A 25,259-nucleotide genomic window follows, 5' to 3' on the forward strand; every position below is an offset into this window, starting at 1 on the left:
TATCTAATAGATGCGTCTGAAAGCCTCGCCAGTCAGCTTTTTTATAGTCTTTGATTTTTATCGGCGGATTGGTGTCAGTGTCCGCGTCATGAAATATTAAATGTACTGAAAAGTGGTCAGACGACATTTCATGGACGACTCTGAGTTCGAATCCCGTTTGGACTCTCTTATTTAAAACAATATCTAGTATGTCGGGGGTTTGCCTTAGTGCTCCGCTATCGTGTGTGGGCTCTGAGGGAGCATAAACTTGATAATTTTTATTAGACTCATGCCATTGCAGCAGGAAGCCAATGGCTGTGTTGCTCCGGCAGTTCCAATCCTTATGCTTGGCATTAATATCGCCAACTGCTAAAAATGCAGGAGCTGAGCCATATAATATTACCAGCTCATTCAAAGTGAGAGACCTACCCGGCCGTGCATACATGGAAATAAGTACTATGTGTTGGTTGTTGATTTTAATATTTATTGCAACAGTTTCTAATTCATTAAATGCAGGTAAATAAAATTCTGTGTGCCTAATGCTTCTGTGGACCACTAAGACCACCCCTCCGCTTCTGGTGTCACGGTCGCGCCTGTAAACATTATAGTTTGATATCGTTAATCTATCTGTTGGTATTAGGTGAGTCTCATTGATGGCCGCGATTTTAATCTTATATTTTAGTAAATGATCTGTAAACTCGATTATTTTGTTTCTAATTCCTCGTGCATTCCAGTAGAGGATGGTACCTAAACTACTGTCTACGGGATTAGTGTTCGTGACAGGACCTAAATTAGGGGTGTGCGGCATTGAAGCTGGCCGCTAGTGTCTGCACGAAGCCCATGGTGGCTTGTATCTTTTCCTCAAGGGACATGGCCGCGTCGCACCAGATGGCCATGAGTTGGCACATTGGCTCAAGGGCCTGGGACAGGTTTGGGTCCTCAATAAATGTTTTGGACTGGCCCACGACCTTTAGAAATGCCTTAGGGTCGGGACCTGGCTTACGAGTGGAGCTGGGCTGCAGCGGAGCAGTTGGCAACACTGCAGGCGCTGACTCGATCTGCATTCCAGTGTCCTCGTGATTCACCCGGGGCGCCACTGGGATTGGCTTCGTGCGTGGTGCGATGGGGGGAGGGGGGGGGGTGCTGCGGGGCAGGCTGTACCTGCCTTGGAGCAGGCTGTTCCTCCGGGGCCCTCTTCCCCTTTCCATTTTTATGTCCCGAATGGTGTTTTTTCGGGGCTCTCTGGGGCTGTGGCTGCCCTCTGGGCCTTCAAGAGTTGGCCACAACAGGGTATTCCAACTCGTACCTGTCGTCCAGCACCGAGTACTGGTTGGGGCTCTGCCACTGTTGAGGAGCAGGGCAGCTGGGGCCGCGCCATACCTGTCTGGGGGGCTGGGGCTGGTAGCTGGACGAGCCAGCTTGTTGTGACTGAAAGTGTGTTTGCGCCGCAGCTGCAGCTCGCTTGTTTTCGCGAATTGCACGCTTTGACTGCAGCTCCCTTTCCTTGCGTTCCTCCTGCGGGAGATAGCGCCAGTTTTCACGCTTGTAAGCCTGGCACCCTCTGTAGTTGGCGCAGTGCGGGCCCTTGCAGCTCGCGCACTTTGCCTTGTTCCTGTCCCCTCCCTCGGGGCAATTCTCTGTTTTATGGCCCTTGCTGCACCAGCGGCACACAGGAGATGCTCTGCAGCCTTTCGTGGGATGCCCAAAACGCTGGCAGTAGCCACACTGCATGGGACCTTTCGGGTGGCGGTAGTCCTCGACACGAATGCTGAGGTTACAGAATGTTTTTATGGCGTAAATCCTATCTGAGTTTACGGCCTTCGGGAGCCCGACCACAAGTTTATTTATTGGGCGCCTGGTTTGCCTGTTGCATAGGAACAAGAAGTTCTGTACGGGCAGGCCCATTTTTACGAACTCTGCCTGGATAAATTGTTTGTCGATGCTGCTGTGCACCCGACAAAAGACGAATTTATTAGGGATCTCGTCTGGCTGCAGTAGAACAGAGTGCTGCACACCTGCCTGCTCTAATGCCTGTACTGCACGATGGTAGTCCTCTATCGTGGCAGTGTGGATCATTAATTGATCGTGGCCTCGACTTACGCACGTCCATGTCATATGGAGAGCTGCGTCCAGTGCAGCTTTGATGACCGGGTAGCCGTGGCCTTGGTCTACAAATACAAACAGGGGTTTTACCTGTACTTTCTTTGCCTGAGGGGCAGGGTTCTTTGGCACAGGGATCGTGCCTGTATTTGCACTCGCAGCCGGCTGGCTGGCTGAGGCGCCACCCTGTCTACAAAGAACTCTTTGCCCAAGACATTTTAACCATCATCTCTGAAAACAACCATGTCCCGTCTATATCACAAAGTAAAAGAGGGTAGAGGAGATAGGACAAACAAGTGCTAGTCACTCATAGGGTAAGAACCATGTGTTGGATACCTATCTCAGACATTGTAGCAACTCTGTATTTTTCTTACCTCATGTAGAAAAATATCTTCCTATACATACGTTTTTAAAATTATTCACGTACGTCTAGTCAAAAGTACCTAAATTCAAGCTCGTTAACATCAAAGAAAATTTAAAAAATTCTCAAGGATAGAGGCAGATACTACACGATCGAGACACGCATACCGTCACCCGCAAATGAACATTGACCCCTCGCGCAGGAGTTGCAAGCTTGCAGAATGCTGCGGCAGTCATATGTTTGCTCGAGTCATACATACATAACGTCGCCAGCCTTCCCACTCATTTCACGTAATGCTCCAGTGAAATCGTAATAAAGCTCATGTAAAGTACTCGCTGGAATCGGTTTAAAAGTGCTAAACACGGATCCAGAGCAGAAAATCAGCCCTCGAATGTATAACTCGCTACTATAAAAAAAATTTGTAGTGTATATAACAGATTCAAACCCAATAGCATACTCCTTACGCTGAAAATTATAAGCGACAAAAAATTGTAAAATCAAGACCCCGGCCAGTATACATTCATTTTCCCAGGTTGTAAAAATTCATGTTAGTAATCAGCAACGAAGGAGTGAGTAACTTGGACGAAGAACCGCTTTCCAAGTATCCAGAATCTTACTGATACAGCCCATCCAGTGCACCAGCATACTCCGAAGTGTGGTCAATTGATAAACATTCATTAATTTTTTAATATCATCTGTAGTGTACACCAATATATGACAGGTTACGATTTAAGACCATAAACTTCCCACAAGTCTGTTAGTTTTATTTCGGGAAGTAATAAATTATTTCTCAAAAATAATAAATCAAGTTCCTATCAGATTTGCTCTAATGTTACGGCACTACCTGTACCTGCACTTTACCAAAACATCTCCCATAAAAATCTTAAGAATGCAGATGGCATACTCAGACAAAAATAATTTTAGCATTACTGGTAAAAAAAATAATACACACAAAAAAGACAAAACGGACATTACAAATCCGACCTAAATTACGTGTCACGTGTAGTTTATTACATTAAGATGAATGAAGTAGGTTAAGAAAAATATATAAAAAATTCTTTAATTCTATAATTTATTTAAAATTGTACATTTATACACAATAAAATCTGACATGGTATATATATCGTATACATTTCTCAGTTCATGCGACATTCATTTTTATTAAAATAAATTATTATAGTTCGTTTTAAGAGTGACAAAATACATATAATTCATACAGATCACGATACATCAGATCAGGAGTGTAACACCTTAGAGGGCCAGAAATTATGCTAGAAACCCGCCTTTACAAAAATTATAATAATGTTTTTTTCAAGTAAAATTTTCGTGTAATCTGTATACCGCACTTCTCACACAGAAATTTTACACGGACAAGATTTATTCTGCAGCCATGCTTTTCATGGATGCGTGTACTTCGTAGTCGTTCTAATCGTTTACCACAGTAGCAGCACTGATACAGATATTCATCGCAATTACCATCGCTTCCCCGCTGTACAACTTGCAAATGAACTTTGCTTTTACAATGCCTAATAAAATTACTTTTGTTTGGGAAATGTACACCACACGAGCCACACGAAAATGTCACACGATTAGCGTTTCTTCTACAGACATGATTTTCATGTCTTCTTGCATGTTGACGGTACCTATTTAAAACTTTTGTCACAGTACATACACAGATGTCCCGTCGTTAGACCTTGAGTCACCGACGGCTCGGAAAGTATCTTACTTTCAATGTACACTGCTGTTTTAGGCGACAAAGTCCCGTATGTTGCATGAGCTGGAGATTTCCCAGTCGACATTGACAGATCATCTGTACTGGTTGCCAAAGAATCTGATGTATACACGACTGATGCAGAAGCTGGGAATTGCTCACAAAATTTTGTATTTACCAAATGAGGTGTAGTTGCAGGTATCGGAGTCTCCTCTACGTTCGATAATGCACACATTGAAGTCTCTTGGAGTGAAGAGACAGTAGATACAGCCATCATCGGGATCTCTGGAGATGGTAGCCTCGGAATATCTGGAGCTGCCCTCATCGTTGTCATCGGGATCTGCTTCGGCATCATCACCTCCGTCGTCAGGGACCCCGGTGAAGACGCGAGACCCTCCGTCAAGATCTCTACAGTCGTTGACCCCGCCACCATTGGGATTTGTACCGATGTCGACGTTGCTACCATTGATTTTGGATACACATCAATATTCATATACAAGACTTATATGCAGACGAGCCAATCCATCAGATCTGTACTGTACCACTACAAGAGGTGGACTGAGGGACCTGCTGTCTAAGACTCGCTTAAATAACCATGTTCGCTTGCATAATACACAAGTCAATACATCATCCATTGTTATTACTTAAAAAAATTAGGAATTTCAAGGAATGAGAATTTAAATTATATATTCAATCAACTAATCACACATCATACATACAAGGTTCATTTAGACCTACAAGAGGAGCAAGAGTCTGTAATCAATGGAACTTTCAGAATCCAAACAAAATTTTAACTACTCAAATGTAAATTTTATTATGTACAGCTACACATAACCTCCAACTGACTCCAAATTTCTACAACACATGACTAAATTATTTTATCCGATACCAGGCTAGGTCCAAAGTCAATTTTTTTTTGTACCTCTCATCTACAGTTCAGGGGAGCTTCTCTACGGACTTTGGAATAATTTTTTTGGAAATTTAGCAAGTAAGCTTGATGCCAATGACGGTACTCCAATGTCAAAAAATTCGAAATACTGGGATATGCAAGATGAAGATGTCAGTGTGTTTGATAAAGATGTGGACAGCAGCGATGATGATGATGATGATACAAATTATCATAATCATTATTACAACGATTTTCAGAATATGTTCAGCAAACAATCGAAGAAGATGGTGTCATCAAGTGAAATTGATTATATATCGTGGAAAGACCCGAACGTGTTGGTGAACAGGCTGCGACTTTTACTTGTTTCGCAAGATGACGAAATTTTATCAGTTATCAAAGAAACGTGGACTATTCTTGATGAACTTAGATTTTCAGGGTATATATAATAAGTTAGTAATGTTTATTGACTGACGAATTTTTATACTTTTGTATTTTTGATATAAATATAATTTTAAAAATTGTTATTAAAATGTGTCGTTATTCATGTTCATGTGTTTGCTACTTTAAAGAATTGAGTTGAGTAAGAATATATTAATATATATCTCTGTGTGTGTGTGTGTGTGTGTGTGTGAAAAGTTTCCATTTTACTGTATGTAGATGATGGAAAATGAGTGTCGAAGAAGGAAGGAGTATGTAGAATTAAGTATCGATGACGGAAAATGAGAGTTGAATTGAGTGTCATCGATGGAAAATGAGTGTCGAATTGAGTGTCGATGATGGAAATTGAGTGTCGAATTCAGTGTCGATTATGGAAAATGAGTGTCGAATTGAGTGTCTATGATGGAAAATGAGTGTCGAATTGAGTGTCTATGATGGAAAATGAGTGTCGAATTGAGTGTCTATGATGGAAAATGAGTGTCGAATTGAGTGTAGTTGATGGAAAATGAGTGTCGAATTGAGTGTTGATGATGGAAATCGAGTGTCGAATTGGGTGTCGATGATGGAAATTGAGTGTCGAATTGAGTGTCGAATTGAGTGTCAATGATGGAAATTGAGTGACGAATTGAGTGTCGATGATGGAAAATGAGTGTCGATTATGGAAAATGTGTGTCGAATTGAGTGTCGATTATGGAAAATGAGTGTTGAATTGAGTGTTGATTAAGGAAAATGAGTGTCGATTATGGAAAATGAGTGACGATGATGTAAACTGAGTGTTGAATTGAGTGTCGAATATGGAAACTGAGTGCCGATGATGTAAAGTGAGTGTTGAATTGAGTGTCGATGATGGAAAGTGAGTGTTGAATTGAGTGTCGATGATGGAAAATGAGTGTCGAATTGAGATTGGATTATGGAAAGTGAGTGTTGAATTGAGTGTCGATGGTGGTTAATTTGTATTTGTGAGCATGTTAATGATGGAAAATGAGTGTTGACTCAAGTGCCTATGATGTAATATGAGTGTCAGTGATGGCTAATGAGTGTAGAATTCCTTGCATCCAGCACTGTGTATGTGTAGCTAGGTTCTGAAGGTTCAATGGATTCCTGGTCCTATATACAAGTAAACTTTGCTAACATGATCACTGTCAGGCTTATTTTACTAGTCGACGGTATGCTGTTAAATATTCGAATGTAAATAAATAATAGGTTGTTAATTGACTTCTTTTAGTTTGTGTGTGCTGCGTGGAGCCTAGTAGACTGATGTAAGTAAGTGGGGAGCTTAATGTAGAATGGTCATGTGTTGATGAATATGTTGGTGACCCACAGTATGTGCATAAATCGAATGCTAGTGGTCTGATAATATTTTGGGTTATTTACGAAGATATTTATCGATGTGTGCTATGAAAAGCTTAAAAATGTCTAGTAAAATTATAGAGTAGGTCTCTTGTTTCGGAGACTTTTGACGTAAGGCTTAACAAGGATCGACTTTGAAGGGTTAGGATTTTGAAGATGTGTGGTACTGAGCATGTCTTGGCTGTAGCTATATCAGCACTGAAGCTCCCCTGAACTGTAGATGAGAGGTACAAAAAAAAATTTACTTTGTACCTAGCCTGGTATCGGATAAAATAATTTAGTCATGTGTTGTAGAAATTTGGAGTCAGTTGGAGGTTATGTGTAGCTGTACATAATAAAATTTACATTTGAGTAGTTAAAATTTTGTTTGGATTCTGAAAGTTCCATTGATTACAGACTCTTGCTCCTCTTGTAGGTCTAAATGAACCTTGTATGTATGATGTGTGATTAGTTGATTGAATATACAGCAAAACCCCTTATTTGCACTTTTCATGGGGACAAAGTAAAAAAGTGTAAAAAGCGGGAAAGTGTAAATAAAGGGAAAAGTATAAAAAGGAGTACAGTTTACCTTATTTAGAATTTTTTTCCTTTTGTTTAATAGCACATACTACAATGCAGGTACAAACACACTAACAGCAAATTTTACTTTAGTATTTAATCAATTATTAATTTACCACATTTGACAAAAATAAAAAAAGAATGAAAGCCAAAATGTTTTTCTGATTACTTCCTAAAAAATAAATTTGAAATTTTCTTCTGCTTGCTTTTTTAGCTGTTCAAGGAGATTATTTGCCTCTCCAAATGATAAATACAGTTGCAACCGGCAGGGTTTATAACAAATACGGGCTACATACACATTGCTCACAGTAAAAAAATTTTTAAGAAAAGGCCGCAAATTGATGAATATTTACCGTCAATAGCGCGCCAAACGCGGAGAAAGGTCATTGTACTTGGTCAGCTGCTGTAACGACGCGGCGGCGCATGCGCACTCTATGCTCCGCCCAGACTCATGACGCCATCAGCCGCCAACCAATAGATGCGAGCTTAGCGGAAAAAAATATAAGCTCCACCTCCCGTGAACCAATTTTATCCAGTTCTAATACCAATTTATTGGTATATGCACCAGTTTTCTCGCTGCCGTGACATGTTCAAGTTTACGTTTATCATGATGTCTTGATACCAATAATTAATTATTTACGATCCCCAGAAATAAATGGTTAGTTTAAAAAATATGGCGTCAACTGTACAATACTTCCCAAATTATAAAAGACGTATAAAACAGTTACCAAGACACCGCTCATTTTATCTTGTGAAGTTTATGTCTCGTACCAGTATTTCGGCTAAGTTGTGACATAAATACAGTATCAGAACTTACAAGCAGCCATGTTTGTACATTCATGAGTTTACGTTTTTCCCTCGTGCATTTTAGATTGTCTCCTGCTATAATTACTCGTACTTTTACACGCCTAGGCTTAAATTATTACATGTTTAGAAATAAAAGCAACTTTTCATGTTATAAAATATGTATATTTTGCTATTTAAAATGTTCATTGCCTACTAGCTCCACGGTATTTTCTGGTTGTTTATGGTTGTTACGTGACGTAAATAGCGGGATTGATTCGATTTTTGAGACGTAATTCGCGGGAAAGTATTGTATTGGACTATATGGGAACCAAACGGGACCTGAAGAATATAGTGCAAATAACGGGAAAACGTAAATAACGGTAACGTAAATAAGGGGTTTCGCTGTATAATTTAAATTCTCATTCCTTGAAATTCCTAATTTTTTTAAGTAATAACAATGGATGATGTATTGACTTGTGTATTATGCAAGCGAACATGGTTATTTAAGCGAGTCTTAGACAGCAGGTCCCTCAGTCCACCTCTTGTAGTGGTACAGTACAGATCTGATGGATTGGCTCGTCTGCATATAAGTCTTGTATATGAATATTGATGTGTATCCAAAATCAATGGTAGCAACGTCGACATCGGTACAAATCCCAATGGTGGCGGGGTCAACGACTGTAGAGATCTTGAAGGAGGGTCTCGCGTCTTCACCGGGGTCCCTGACGACGGAGGTGATGATGCCGAAGCAGATCCCGATGACAACGATGAGGGCAGCTCCAGATATTCCGATGGTAACGAGGCTACCATCTCCAGAGATCCCGATGATGGCTGTATCTACTGTCTCTTCACTCCAAGAGACTTCAATGTGTGCATTATCGAACGTAGAGGAGACTCCGATACCTGCAACTACACCTCATTTGGTAAATACAAAATTTTGTGAGCAATTCCCAGCTTCTGCATCAGTCGTGTATACATCAGATTCTTTGGCAACCAGTACAGATGATCTGTCAATGTCGACTGGGAAATCTCCAGCTCATGCAACATACGGGACTTTGTCGCCTAAAACAGCAGTGTACATTGAAAGTAAGATACTTTCCGAGCCGTCGGTGACTCAAGGTCTAACGACGGGACATCTGTGTATGTACTGTGACAAAAGTTTTAAATAGGTACCGTCAACATGCAAGAAGACATGAAAATCATGTCTGTAGAAGAAACGCTAATCGTGTGACATTTTCGTGTGGCTCGTGTGGTGTACATTTCCCAAACAAAAGTAATTTTATTAGGCATTGTAAAAGCAAAGTTCATTTGCAAGTTGTACAGCGGGGAAGCGATGGTAATTGCGATGAATATCTGTATCAGTGCTGCTACTGTGGTAAACGATTAGAACGACTACGAAGTACACGCATCCATGAAAAGCATGGCTGCAGAATAAATCTTGTCCGTGTAAAATTTCTGTGTGAGAAGTGCGGTATACAGATTACACGAAAATTTTACTTGAAAAAAACATTATTATAATTTTTGTAAAGGCGGGTTTCTAGCATAATTTCTGGCCCTCTAAGGTGTTACACTCCTGATCTGATGTATCGTGATCTGTATGAATTATATGTATTTTGTCACTCTTAAAACGAACTATAATAATTTATTTTAATAAAAATGAATGTCGCATGAACTGAGAAATGTATACGATATATATACCATGTCAGATTTTATTGTGTATAAATGTACAATTTTAAATAAATTATAGAATTAAAGAATTTTTTATATATTTTTCTTAACCTACTTCATTCATCTTAATGTAATAAACTACACGTGACACGTAATTTAGGTCGGATTTGTAATGTCCGTTTTGTCTTTTTTGTGTGTATTATTTTTTTTACCAGTAATGCTAAAATTATTTTTGTCTGAGTATGCCATCTGCATTCTTAAGATTTTTATGGGAGATGTTTTGGTAAAGTGCAGGTACAGGTAGTGCCGTAACATTAGAGCAAATCTGATATGAACTTGATTTATTATTTTTGAGAAATAATTTATTACTTCCCGAAATAAAACTAACAGACTTGTGGGAAGTTTATGGTCTTAAATCGTAACCTGTCATATATTGGTGTACACTACAGATGATATTAAAAAAATTAATGAATGTTTATCAATTGACCACACTTCGGAGTATGCTGGTGCACTGGATGGGCTGTATCAGTAAGATTCTGGATACTTGGAAAGCGGTTCTTCGTCCAAGTTACTCACTCCTTCGTTGCTGATTACTAACATGAATTTTTACAACCTGGGAAAATGAATGTATACTGGCCGGGGTCTTGATTTTACAATTTTTTGTCGCTTATAATTTTCAGCGTAAGGAGTATGCTATTGGGTTTGAATCTGTTATATACACTACAAATTTTTTTTTATAGTAGCGAGTTATACATTCGAGGGCTGATTTTCTGCTCTGGATCCGTGTTTAGCACTTTTAAACCGATTCCAGCGAGTACTTTACATGAGCTTTATTACGATTTCACTGGAGCATTACGTGAAATGAGTGGGAAGGCTGGCGACGTTATGTATGTATGACTCGAGCAAACATATGACTGCCGCAGCATTCTGCAAGCTTGCAACTCCTGCGCGAGGGGTCAATGTTCATTTGCGGGTGACGGTATGCGTGTCTTGATCGTGTAGTATCTGCCTCTATCCTTGAGAATTTTTTAAATTTTCTTTGAGGTTAACGAGCTTGAATTTAGGTACTTTTGACTAGACGTACGTGAATAATTTTAAAAACGTATGTATAGGAAGATATTTTTCTACATGAGGTAAGAAAAATACAGAGTTGCTACAATGTCTGAGATAGGTATCCAACACATGGTTCTTACCCTATGAGTGACTAGCACTTGTTTGTCCTATCTCCTCTACCCTCTTTTACTTTGTGATATAGACGGGACATGGTTGTGTTCAGAGATGATGGTTAAAATGTCTTGGGCAAAGAGTTCGTTGTAGAAATTACTATGAGTGGTAATTATTTTAGTCGAAGTGATAATTTAATAAAACGTGTAAAAATAACGAGAAGGTTTTTTTATGTGTAAACAAATCAATGATAGGATGGATTTGTATGTAGAACTGGTAGTATACCACATCTCTTGAAAAACACTGCATGGTATATAATGAAAGACTCCTGGGCTCAAGAAACTACACTATAGGTGGAAAGGATGATACGGTTCCTATGATTAAATGAAAGGAACATTGTTGATTTTTGTTCTATATAATTAAATAATTTAATTGAGTTTGGGATGATGGGTTGAAGGTTTAAATAATAAAACTGGACACATAGGCTTTTAAAGAAAATGAGAATGGAGCTAACCATGTCTAGAAAACAATAGAGAATATTGTGAAGCTCACAGGATCATAGATTGTGGTTAATCTCTGACAACTGAAATGCGGAAACGATATCATAAAATGAGTTATATTGATGCAGCTCATGACAATATTGATGACAGCTACGATGATGATTTGAATCTGTGATGGTGACACGGATGCGGAGATTTTACGACAAATAATATTATTAATATAGAAAAGATGGAAGCCGTAGCACGCGAGACCAAATTGATCATCGAGAGTCAATCCAAATGATTGGAGAATAGGCTAAAACTTCTACTTGGTTCACAAAATGTTGAAAATATATACATCCTCAAAGAAACATGATCTACGAAATGCAGGGTTTATAGAATAAAACCTGCTTTTTTTGATCAGATGTATCTTATTGGAAATAAATATACAATTTAATATTAGTTTTATTAAATATCATTCTTACATATGTACTTTCAGGGTTTTTGTGCCTACAGTGTCCATAAAGTATATATAAAATATTTACGTACCTGGTTCTTCAATTTAACAAGTACTTACATATTACATTTTTAAATTTGAATTTGTTAAAGAACAATGTCTGCAATGATGTGTGTTATAAACTATAAGTCCTATAACTGATGTGATTTATAAGACTGTGAAATTATGAGGATAGTATGACCAATAGGATGTTAATATGATGTGACATTGGCTTGATACTTCGCTTGAATGAAATTTAAATGATACCTTGAGATGAAAGCTGCAAGTGCGTGCATTGCGTGTCCATTTCATTTGTCGAATTTTCTTCCAAAAGTGTCATCTTATTTTGGTGCGCTTCTTCTTTCAATGGTGTTTTGACTCGAGTATTATAGTAATTGGTTCTTGATTTGACTAGCGTATTATTCCAACCGGTGCATGTATATGAGCGAGTCCTAGACAGCAGGTTGCTCAGTTTGTTACAGGCGACGATGACGGTGTGAGGATCACCTAGTTTGATTCTTCTGGTGCATAAGACGCGTAATTACCTGTTCTTGTGAACTCGATGGCATCTTTACCATCTAAAACGTCGAACTTGATGGATGTTGTACCATCGACTACGGGAACCCTAACGTCAGCTATGGCGGAGAAGGTGCTGATCCCGTCGGCAACGACGACGTCATCACAAGAGGAGACTTCAACAGTCGCGATACCGTCAGCAGGAGAGACTTTAATGCCGGTGGTGCTGGCTACACAGGAAAACTCTACGAACTTCGTTTCGTCCTCGATGGAAACTTCAATGACTGGTGATTCAAGAACGACTAACGAACATCGGTGCTGTTACTGTGACAAGATTTTCTCAAACAACAGCAATGCTCGACGCCACGAGAAGAGAGAATGTGTTAAGAATCCTCCTCGCAAAATGTTTAGCTGTAACCAATGTCGCAAGCAATTTGCAAGGCAAGATTAGTTGAAAAGACACTTGAAGACATGTAGAGGACCTGCTGCGCGTCAGAAAGTAAAGGTTTCGGTGCAACAACGATGCATTGATGTTCATAAGAGTATGCTTGGAGATGGCACAACTGCGGCAACGCAAGTATCTGGATCGGGTCTGAAAGGCTCGTCTTCATCACCCCGGTATCCTTGCAGCTACTGTGATATGACGTTCGCATTTTCTCATGATGCACGAAGACATGAACGGAGTAAATGCACGAAGAATCCATCCCGTATAAAGTTTCGCTGTGATGGGTGTCATGAATGGTTTACACGTATTGATAGTTTGCGACGACATGTGAAAAAATGCAAAAGGTGAAGTCCATGTGTCTACTGAAGAATTACCTGTAGAAATTTCGCCTCCTCGCTTTAAGTTGGAGACTCGTAAGCGTACAAGCAAGAAAACTGATGTGCAGCAACCGATTGCTATAACGTCTGGACATGAAAATAAACCTAAGAATGTGATCGGCGCATTACAAGTGAATGATAATGGGTTCTACTTGGCGCAGTCGGCATTTCGTGGAACAACGAAATATTACTATTATTTAAATACGTTAGGTGAGATGAAAGACATTTGTAATTTTCTTGATGATATTAGACAGGACATAATCAATCAGCTTACTGATGACGTAGCAACAAACGGTCCTTTGAAATATAACTTGTGGTTGGACTGTATATATGGAAAGCCGTATCCATTTGAAGACGAAGTGAAGAAGTGTGCATTCAAGACATCGGCTGCAGTAATTTACAATTCTGACGATGTGAAGCAAACTGTTAAAAACGGTATCCAGAAACTATGTCAAGAGGAGGAGAACTATGTCAGTAAAGGTTCTGGTTGGACTCTGTCTAGTATAAACCGATTGGAGCTAAGAATTAGTCATTTCACGCCTATGCGGACCTAAATGTTTATAAGATTGCTGGCTTTCGTAAGTACTCGTGTAGTAGAATATATATTATGTAATAAAATTTATTTTGTGAAAGAACTTGTGTTTTTTTTTCTGAACCTGTCACTATTATGTTATATTGTTGTTATATTTAATTTTTTTATCTTCATTCCGAATCGTACCAAGGACCTTAATCAATATAACTAATCATTTTATTGGTTGTAAATTTATTTAGTTAATTTTGAACTTTTTCCCGAATTAATAAGACAATAAATACGAATTTCCAAGACGGTGGTCTTAATGCCTTATAGGATGATTGTAGTACAGGATTTAAAGTCTCTTTAAGAATTTTGAACATGGTTTATTGAAATTAATATTTTTACATAAGATTAAACTATATTGAATCGATCAAGTATCCAACTAGGGACAGCAACTGACCGGATCAATCAGTATATTGCTTACAAATTTATTTAATGAATTTTGGAATTTTACCCGAATTTTTACCTAAATAATTACACGATTCCAAGATGGCTGCCGTAACGAAACATGCAACAGTAATAGGATCCAATATGGAGGACATAACATAAAGTGTAACGACGACATCGTACTCAACCATGATGGCGGGCATAACGAAACATGCTACAATTATATAATCCAAGATGGCAACCATAACGATATGTGCAGCAGTGGTTTATAAGTAAAATGTTATTAATTTTTTATTATTTAATTTGATTAGTTAATTTTTTTAATGATTTTAAATTTCATCCCGGTTTTCTAACATAAAAATTCCGGATTTTCAAGATGGCAGACATGATGTCATACTAGGTGAAGAGGCGGGGTACAATGTGACCGTAGCGTCAAGCGACCGTACTATATCTACTGGCTACAGCAGTTAGCGGAGCCAGCCAATGATGTGGATGCCTTGCCACAGCTAAGGCATGGCCAATAAGAATACTAGGGGCGTATATGCGTTTAACCCTTCCAATTTTCTAACCAATGGTGTGCCCTGATTATAAAACACGTATTTTGAAAGCTTCGTGCGTAAACCGCATAAAACCAAATCTTAAAACTAACAAATGTGGAGGAAAATGTGGCCGCGCGTCAGAGGGCCGTACGCTCCGTGTCTCCGAAGCGTCAAGTGACCGTACAACATCTGCTTGGAGGGAAGAGTAGTCTATCTCACCGCACTAGGCGTGTTCTGCGGGCAGTGTGAGGAATATTAGACAGGCGTTATGGTATAGGTTTGCTAAGGTAAAGTTCCTACAATTTCAATTTAGTGTGTAATGTATCTAGTGTGTTATTAAAAAGTTCTCTTACTTTAATCGCATTAGTTGTAATGCGTAGGTAACATAAACTGTTGAGATAAACATTTATATATGACATTTCATGTAAATTATTCTCAAAAGCAAATAAACTAAAAAAAAACACTAATTAAAATTAATTAAAATCAGGCTTCTGCAGGCTTTAATGATTTTGTTGTCAACGAAAATTGCTACGCATTTCTCAAGATTTCAAGTATAATAATTCCGGTAATACATTGTAGGTTTTTTAAAATGTTATTCTCGTGTAATAATATGGTCTTTATGGCATAGTCTACGCATGCCTTCGGTGTTTGTAGAATGTAACGTAGGCCTACATTATTTTCTAATATGTGCTATAAATATTTGGATTGTTGTATGAATGTTTCTTAGCGACCAGTATTTAGAAGATATTAAACCTCGCATAGTATGTTCGGTAAATTTCAGACTTGGGCTCTTGTAGTACTTTTTGTGTTTAAATACCATTGACCATTGCACACTAGCACTGTTCTGACGTTAAATAAACAACAAATTCTGCTTTGCATTTGGTTACAACTTCTGCCTCGCAGTTAATTTGGCTTGACACTTGAACTGATACCTGTTGAAATTCTTTTCCTACAAGAACGCGTAGAGGTTTACTGCCTGTAATACATTAAGATTTCCGAATTAAAAAATATAATATATTTCAGGCATCTTTCATTCGTAAAATTTTGTAAAACCACTAAATTTCTTCGAAAATTCCAAGCACCTGTATACTGACCTGTTGCTGACTGACTACCTTTCAGGGTTGAAATGATATTCTGGGGCTTGTTTAGCAAATAGACAATATGTAATTCATGTAGCTGTGATTATAATATAAGCATTACTTATATGCATAATCGATTGATGAACGGTTACTAAACAAAGATGTTCTTATTTGGCCCAAGCTTTACGTGATGAAGTATCTGAAAATATCTGCAATATAAGTAGGTACAAATTCAACGAAAACTAATTTCTATGTTGAAATTATAGTTTACGTTACTTAGTAATTTTTAAGTATTTTATTCTTATTTTCAATAATTTTCTTTGATTTTACTAAACTTTAAAAAATAATCATACTTGCAATAGGCGTATAAACATTTTGTTTTAGCGTGTAGGAATTCTAAACTAAATTACCGCCTGTAAATGCGTTGAACATACATTACGTGCACGCCTGTAAAAAAAAGATTATATTTCAATGCATTTTCAGTTAATGAATGAGTATTTCATATTCATGTACGAGTGAATATTGTTTAATAACTATTAAATCAATCAATATATAATCAAGACATGTGAATATTACACCATAGATATCAGTTTATTTCATAAGGTTTTATATTTTTGCACTGTAATTTCTTAGCTTATTTTACCATTTAAAAAATATTTACGAAACAGGAGTCACATTATAAATTATAATCTGTTAATTTTTAAATGAAAAAAAATATTTTTGTACCACATATCAAGAGCGAGCTTTAAAAATTTTACTAACAGCGCATAACAATTTTTAGGTTTCTGATACAGCAGGTGAAGAAATATTGAGACACATACAGTGTATGATACGTACATAAAATTTGTATAATTATTTTTACCGCACTGTAGTCTGGCTTGCCTTTTTAACATTGGTACACAAACAACAATATTAGCAATGTTATTTTTATCGATTGATGTCACCAGCTTACTGAAATAAATAGTACCCTATTTTTTCCAACTTCAGCCTGGACTATATTTCTTTAATTAAGCTCGGTGAGAACATGGAATGAAATCACTTGTTTTAACTTAAGAGTGGTCAGGTTGAAGTGAATAATCAAGTAAACACCTGTTAATTTGTCTTCTGGAGTGGGTATGACTCGTCCTTGCAACTATCTGTTGTTTGACTAATGAATGTTATTTTTCTGATTTTTTCCTTATTTTTCAAGACAACTTTAAAATTAAATTTTTCGATATATGTTACAATATTGCAATATTTTATGTTGTAAAACTAAGGCTAACTTCTTGAATATTTTGATCATTTGATGATATTTTAGTTGGTCATTATGTTGCTGTGATACTTTCACACTCTTGTTAACTATATAACGCCACAAATTTGATTGATTTTTATGTATTTGATTGTATTAGGGGACTTAAATCACCAAACTGATGCATAATACAGTAAACTCCCGGTATACCGCGCCCCGATAGATCGCGGAATCGGGTATATCGCGGGTCAAACCATGTCCCCCAATCAGAAATGAATAATAATAATAATAATAACACAGTAGAACCTCGTTAATTCGTGATGGTCGGGACCGAGATAATCACGGATTACCGAATTTCACGGACTAGCGATTAAAGCCCGGAAGGTCTTGTCAAGCTTCTCAGATACCGGCGTGCAGCTGGGTTAAGGCCAAGGTCATGTGACGTAACATCTACCGAGGCTTACTGCGCCATGGCAGCAGATAGATAAAAAATAGTAAACTCTCCATTATTCGTGTTAATTGGGACCCGCCGATGCCCGGCTAATTAAAATCCTGTAAAAAAAAAAGTAATAAACCCGGATAATCCGTTCACGGTAAAGACCGTCTTCGAATTAGTCTCGGCTTAAAAAAATACGGCACTGCCTAGCCATTAGTTCACGGTCATTTATAACAGCCGAAGAAAGAAAGATAAGATCGTGCTGAACTTGCACACATAAATCTTCCCACTTCGTCCAGCCGAATGCCAGCCAGACACGTCACTCGCCAGGCGCCTGCCGTGCGTTGGCGGGTGGAAACAAACAAAGGGAGACGGGAAGCAGAAGTCAAGACATCCCCCTCAAGTTTAAAGAGTGACAAATGTGACAGCTGAAAGGGGGACGACACAAAGGGTCGGTACAAACAGTGTTGCAGAGTTTGGCGGCCCATGCGAAGGCTTGCAGTGTTTGCCGGCTGCCGGCCCGCGTGACGTTAATTTTAAGCGCTGACAATTTTTACTTCTCTTTTTTTTTCTGCACTTTTAAATCGTCCCGGATTATCCGATTCCCGAATTAGCGCGTCACGGATTAACGAGTTTCTACTGTAATAATAAATGGAATAAATGATTGACAGCCGATTAAGATAATTTTGCGTTGTAACTCACAAACTAAGCATCGGGCAGAAAAAAGCCTAGGCGTAGAAAATGTCCGCAGTGAAATTCTAAACAAGATATCTCCGTACATTATTCCTCTATCTTGTAGTGTTTTCAAATTATGATCCAATCCAGACCAGTGTTATTTTCTGAAACATTAGTTCTTAACATTTTTTTTAACCCACAAATAAAGCATCGGACAGGGGACCCGATAAAGCCTACCGTCCAGCGACATTATCCAGCGTGACTCGGCTGGGGATTGATTTTGGATAGGTTTGGTTGACGGCAAGCGCTGGGAGGGGAGAGGCGAGCCGAGAATATGCGACCAAGACACCCGGGTAGACGGAGGAGTGGAATATAAGCGCCAGTGATGAGAGGGGCGATTAAGCCGAGGGGAAGTCTGGTGACCTTGAGTAGTTCACTCATTTCCGTCTGCACACTTCTCGTGGTCACGTGTGTTGACAAGCGGAGACATATAAATGTTTTGTTACAACTTGAACCTACAGACGTAATATTATTCGTTGTATTATACACGTTCATCTTTTTACTTTGGTATAATGTTTTAACATTAAATAATAAAGTAAATCAGCTAGCGTAATTTTAATCTTTGCCGAGGAATTCCCAGTGGTCCAATACTTACGTGAACCATACTGTACCACTTTTGCCGTGAGGTAGTAAACAAGCCCCGGATATGTTTATGTGTAGCGGCCTCCCGACCTTTAACCAGAGGCTGGGGAATATAACACTTGCCGATCCGAGCCACACACACTCAGCAACTCGACAAAGCGTTTGATGGAATAAGTAAAGACAACGTTTAACAGACTTTTTAATACGGCGCCACTGATTGCGCTAAAATTATTTTGGCGCAATTTTTGTATCCCACATGTGACCATTTATAATTTACTGTAAGCATGGATAACAAAGTTTAACCACTTTACACGATAGACGATTCTTTATTTTATATTGTACGAATGCTAGAATTGTTTTTCACGTATCTGCTGCATACTTCTGCAAAAGACACGCTATTTGTAAGTACGTAAATCTAGAATTTTTATTTTGTCAATCAAACTCGGTACTTTGCGATTCATATTCGGTTTGAAGTATTACTATGGCCTTTCTATTTAGAAGACTTTGACCACAAAATCGTGTGTAACCGCACACACTGCACTTACTTTGTTACGGACACTCAGACGAAGCAGATACTGTGGCTGACACCACGAGACTGGCAGCAGCTTGTGTGCCGCACGTGTGTATGGCGGCGTGTGGCGCGCTCGTAGGCCGTGCGACAAACTGTGCGCAGCATGCGGAAAAATAAAAAATAAAATTCAACATTTAATATTTATATTTACAATTTATTATTTTTATTTTTTCACCCGCGTTTAGTGAAAACTGCGGATGCAAAGTCCGCACAAAGGCGGGCCGTCTATACTGTGCGTGCTTGCCGACCTATTAGAACACAGGCGGTGTTTTATGCCTTTTGACCTTGGTCACATCGAAACATCGCGGTTATGCAACAACGCGGGTAAAAGTTATGTACCCCGACAACCGCGTTAAATAGGGAGTGTACTGTATATCAATTACGGGTGCTACCTTGTATCATTTTGTAACTAATGGAACGCTTAAAAATTCCATAGAAGCAATATTGTTTATGATAGATAAAATGGGACCTAGTAAATAAACGATCATTTTAATGCAAAGTAATATTTCATTAAAAAAATTTTTTTTTTTTTTTTTTTTAGACTTTTAAAATTTGACTAACTCACTCCTTAAACATACAGTGTGTGATCTGATCCTAAGTAAGATCAAAATAATAATCATTAATGTCAATTTATTTGTTTTTTAAAAACTGCGTTACTCTGCAAAACTTTTCTAAAATATGAATTGGTGGTATTTTGGTTAAGAATTTAGTTTTCAAAGTTCTTCCTTCAGTAGCGAGTTGTGTAATTATTGCTGTGTGTTTGGAAACTTTGTTTTGTGTTTTTATTCTGCTAGTTATTAAGCCAGCTTACTTTGTATGTGATTCAGAGTGAAACTTCTAAGAATAATGAAGCAAAGTAAAACTATATTAATTTCCTTTAGGCACCTAATCGCATGATCATCCGGTCTCTCTTCTATGATAAAGCCGTTATAGATACGCATACAATTTATATAATAACAGTAACGCACTCATACATATACAGTGGTAGTACTTAGTACTTGTTTCATCTCCCACTGGTGCAGATAAGGTGGCGTTTCATATGCGGGATTCGAAAAATAACGTTTACTCATGATCTTGCTAGTAACTATTACTACAAAGGTACTATTTCAAATTCTATTAAATAGTTTGATTTGAATGAGCAGTATAAATTGTAGTTTTTCGAAAATTTACTTTTAAAATAATACTTTTTTTTAATAGGATATGCATACCTACTACCTAACATTTAGTTACGAGTTCAAAGTATAAATGTTATGTTATTGATTACTGGCTAAATTTGGTTATTACTACAAAACAGTTTTTTGAATGATTTTTGAGGTTCCACGAAACAACTTTTTCTGCTTACTTCTGAAACTCCTATAGAACAATTTTGCTTGAAATGTTACACTGATAATGTGTTTTATGGGTCTAATAATATTTGTTGGTTCAACTTTATTTTTACTGAAATTTTTTTAAAATAAACACTGCAGTCATATTAAAATCATTTTGTAGAGGCGATATATTTCTATCGCCATTGTGAATCATAGGTAGCCGGATGTTGCCGGATGGTATCATGAAAACAAATAACCTTTTCTTTTTCATAATTAAGAACAGTTTACATGTGTTTAAGAGTTAATTGTTTGTTATTAATGAGTTTTAAAGCTGATTTTATGCCAGAAGTAAATAATATTTTAGAATGTTAATTCGACCATTTTTTTTTTAATATCGCTGTTACTTGACCATCGCAGCATTGTGCAATAGAGAAAAAACAAATTGTGTCAGAGACTAAGGTGAATTTTTTTGTGGTTATGTTAATTAAGATTAAGATTAATTAAGATTTATTGCAATACCTGTAAAGTCGTTGCTAGAGATATACTGAATCAATCACTTGCAAGTGTGCAGTGTTTAATATATTTTATATGTATAGAATTTATTGAATTAACGATGCGAGAAAAATGCCTAAGTAAATGTTAATCTAAAACGTATTCCACGAAACGATTAAAAATCTAGCAAAAAAACTACATAAAAATTTCTGCCATATTTTAGCTACAAGTTAGGTTCTCATTAATGGCCCTTTGTTTATTCTGTATGAAACTGGTGATTCTGTACATAAAAATAATATAAAAATGCATAGTACAAACGTTTTTCCTGGTGACTATTTGCATAACGCATAAAAACATTTAATTTTTAGGTTCCCAACTAAGCTTAGAGGTTTTAATGACACCTAACACATTAAGAAAACGTATACCTCACATAAAGTAGTTAAAGATTACTTATGACGTAAATGAAAGTGCATTTCATCCTCTGAGGCTTTTCATAAAATTACTAGCGGACCAGACGTTGTTCTGTTCAAATGTTTTAAATTCGAAAATTAAAAAAAAAGTTGTAACTGTTTGGACCGTTTTGATTTAATTTATAGAAAAAATATTAAAATACCTGGTACCATCACATGTACAGTTATCACAACTCCACCCATCTATTGCTTGTGGGTGTATTACTATACTTTAATTATCGTAAGTAATATGTATTTTTATTTTGTACATAAATTATAATTTATTTTACAAACTGATGTTTTTATTTACGAAAAGTCGTTCAGTACGTCTTCAGTTGCATAGAATAAAAGGAGAACTGACAATTTAAAATTGTAGGTTATGTTGATTGTTATTGATTGCACATGTATACATCATTAAAAGTCATGAAAAATCGTGTAAAATACTCACTTCAATACTGCACCTCACAAATTTTGCAAAATGTATATTTTCAATTACACTTTAGAACGTTATTTCAATAAATAATAATATAATATTCTCAACAAGCGCACAATTCTATTTTAATTTTAATGTAATAACAACACTAAGCTACAACGCAAGTAAATGATGTGCGAAAATGCAACAAAAAAAATCCTAAAATCCGATCGCAGCACCAACCGAAGGGCATAATGATCGTTGGCATAGAGTAAGTAAAGGATCGTTGGCACCAACTGTCTAATACGCGATCGCAGCGCTGCCTACCGGATCCAATTGTGAACCTATAATGATTGCTTGACGTGCTAAGTAAATAGAGTTAATAAATATTACAGATTTAAAATTGTATTACAAAACTTGGAATAATATTACTGAAAAATATTTAAAACATAAATAAATGTATCGTTTGTTTTTATTGTGACATTTATGACCAATTCTTATAACCAAATAAATGATCAGCATATTATAAACAAACTTTCTACACTTTGTTTTATCTGACAACCTTCGTTACCTTCTTAAACTTTCCTGATTTTAAGTTTAATCAATCAAATATTTAGGTTAAATAAGAGAAACAAATGAATCGCGTGAAGAATAACAAATGGTTAATACCGTCTCTATAGCAACCCTAAATAAACCAACGATTAAAAAATCCATGTAAATCAAAAAATAATTTGAAAATGGTTATGGAATCCAAAAAAAATAAGTGAATCTAAACCATTCTCGAATCCACCGGAACATACACAAAAAAATTTCATCAAAATCGGTCTTGCCATCAACTTCTATACTGTTCAACCTATCGCCATAGGTAAACAGAAAATCATAGGTCATAGACATACAAACAGTAATTGTGTCATTTCTCTGGGTCCACCACACTGTCATATGGCGCTATCCATTTTCCTTTAACTCGCGGACAAAAAATATCACTCCGTGTTCAGCCCTGACAACGCCAGGTATTGCAGCTAGTATAATATAAATATGTGTTGAATAAGTCTCCGAGGTTACTGCTTGTCTCAGTAATTGATTACTAAATGTATTTTAGAAAATCAAAATAATTTTCAAATAAAAGTGAGATGCTATCGTTCTCGGTATATTTATTATTTTTATATATTAGTGTGCTTAGTGGCTTACACTCCAAACCCCATAATTATGTTATTCAGTACAGAAATATTCCTGGTAGTCAAATCTGAGAAGAAATTTACCTATCTCGAGTTGTTTCAAATAATAAGTACCCATAGCTTGTTCTTACATTGGTTTTGGGTATTTGGCACTGGATATAAAATTCTTTGAAACTAGTTTATTTCTTACAAATTATACAAATGTGGAATATCCATAACTTGGCTTGGGTTTAAAAACACGCAATGTGGCATGAGTTATATTGAGAACACACTATATTTTCTTAGTGTGCCATTTTGTGTATTTTGTAATGTTACTAAATAATAAGTTTAAAATTGTAAAAATTAATATGAACCCTTTGAAAGTCTTGCTTACTATCTTATTTGTCTTGTTTTGTATCATTCTGCTCAATAGCGAAACAGACTTTGTACTTGACGCAGCGACTTGTTTTCAAACATCTATCATGACAAAAGTAAAAAAATTAAAAACTTGAAGACTGCCAACTTACTAATTTCATTACTCAATTTTGACATAAATCAAACAGAAAACCAATTACACTAGCAGACAATTAAAATATTAGGCTACACCTTTTATAAGTTCTTAATGCATTAAACTATACTTTTGCGCTGGCGTTGCCAACTTGGCTGGGAGTTTACTGGACAATTTTACTCTATATACAGTACTGGGCAGAGATATCTTCAAGAAATGATTTCAAAAGTGTTCAATTAAGATTAAATTGACGGAATATCATCACAAAAAACAAAATTACTTCTCTGTGACTATTTTTTTAGAACTGATTTTAAAACTATTTGCTTAGCATGTGTGTATGATATATTGATAGGCATATATGCAAATCAAAGCATATAACCATTTTCAGCTTGACAATTATGAACAGAAATTAAAGTTCTGAAGTGAACTTTATTAAAAATATCTTACTCAATCCCTTACAAATAACTTGATACCACGATAATACTTTTTTTTTGAAATTGTTTAATCGAAATACTAATTGCGTCGCTAAAGTATTATGTTACATAACATCCATTCACTATAAAGTTCCGCTTGAATCATAGTGAAATAAAATTCCTCGCCGAAAGCCATTTATTCAATTAATCGGTCTTTGCCATGATATTTGATTCTTGGGCGATTATTCCCTAATTTGAATTCGTTTAAACGTTGCGCCTTTCGTAAACAAAATTATATTGGAGAGTACAATCATTTTCTTATTGCTTACATGTTTACCAGCTTCCAAAAGCTGTTGCGCTTTACACTGAAAGCCAGCGTATGACTCGTCTAGCACCGAAGAGTAACGCAGACAGCGGATGTCTTAAAGCAACAGGAAACCAGGGATAAATGACCTCGTTTCCAGGAATGGCTCTACCTGATAGCTTACGTTTGGCAACATGACAGCCCAACCCCCATCCTGCCACGAGACTTTGGAGATAATGTTTAGAGGGAATACCCACGCCTAATAGAAAGAGAGGTCCAACGTGGGAGAGAGACAGAAATACGAGTGACCTTTCTTACCTGAACAGTACAACTAGCTCAGACCAACAATGGAGTGGACCCGTTGACACATCGCACGGGATTAAAACAGTACTCTACTCTCATCATTTAAAACCAAGTAGCGTCGCAGATTGCTTAGTGTCAGCATGAATGGTCACGAGCACGGTTTACACCGCGAAGAACCTCAAGTAGAATTCGAGCCCATCATACATCAGGACGTTATTGCTGCTAACGAAGAGACAGAAGAACTTCAACAGCCACTAGTACATGCGGCAACAGATGAAACACATCATTCAGAAATTCTACCCGGCAGCTCCAAGGGTTCTTCTATATACCATGATGGAAGAGGGTATTTTTTTTTACAGTGAAAGGCAAACAAAATACACAAGGTAAGGTTGCTTTTATTTGTAGCATAGTCATTGACTTAATTTAGATTTTTATTGTAAACTTGTGAAAGAGGCTATGAATAAGATAC

General features: G+C 37.1%; 1 long non-coding RNA gene across 1 annotated transcript in view; it reads right to left on the reverse strand.

The window, feature by feature from the left end:
- LOC134538397 (uncharacterized) overlaps window positions 1-22,331 on the reverse strand; it is a 62,109-nt gene extending 39,778 nt beyond the window's left edge. Inside the window, exon 1 of the long non-coding RNA XR_010076135.1 lies at window positions 22,145-22,331. This is a non-coding gene — a long non-coding RNA (uncharacterized LOC134538397). The remainder of the gene's footprint in view (window positions 1-22,144) is intronic.
- Between the last annotated feature and the right edge of the window lie 2,928 nt (window positions 22,332-25,259).

This window comes from Bacillus rossius, chromosome 13, assembly GCF_032445375.1.
Source record: "Bacillus rossius redtenbacheri isolate Brsri chromosome 13, Brsri_v3, whole genome shotgun sequence".
Classification (NCBI taxonomy): Eukaryota; Metazoa; Arthropoda; class Insecta; order Phasmatodea; family Bacillidae; genus Bacillus; species Bacillus rossius.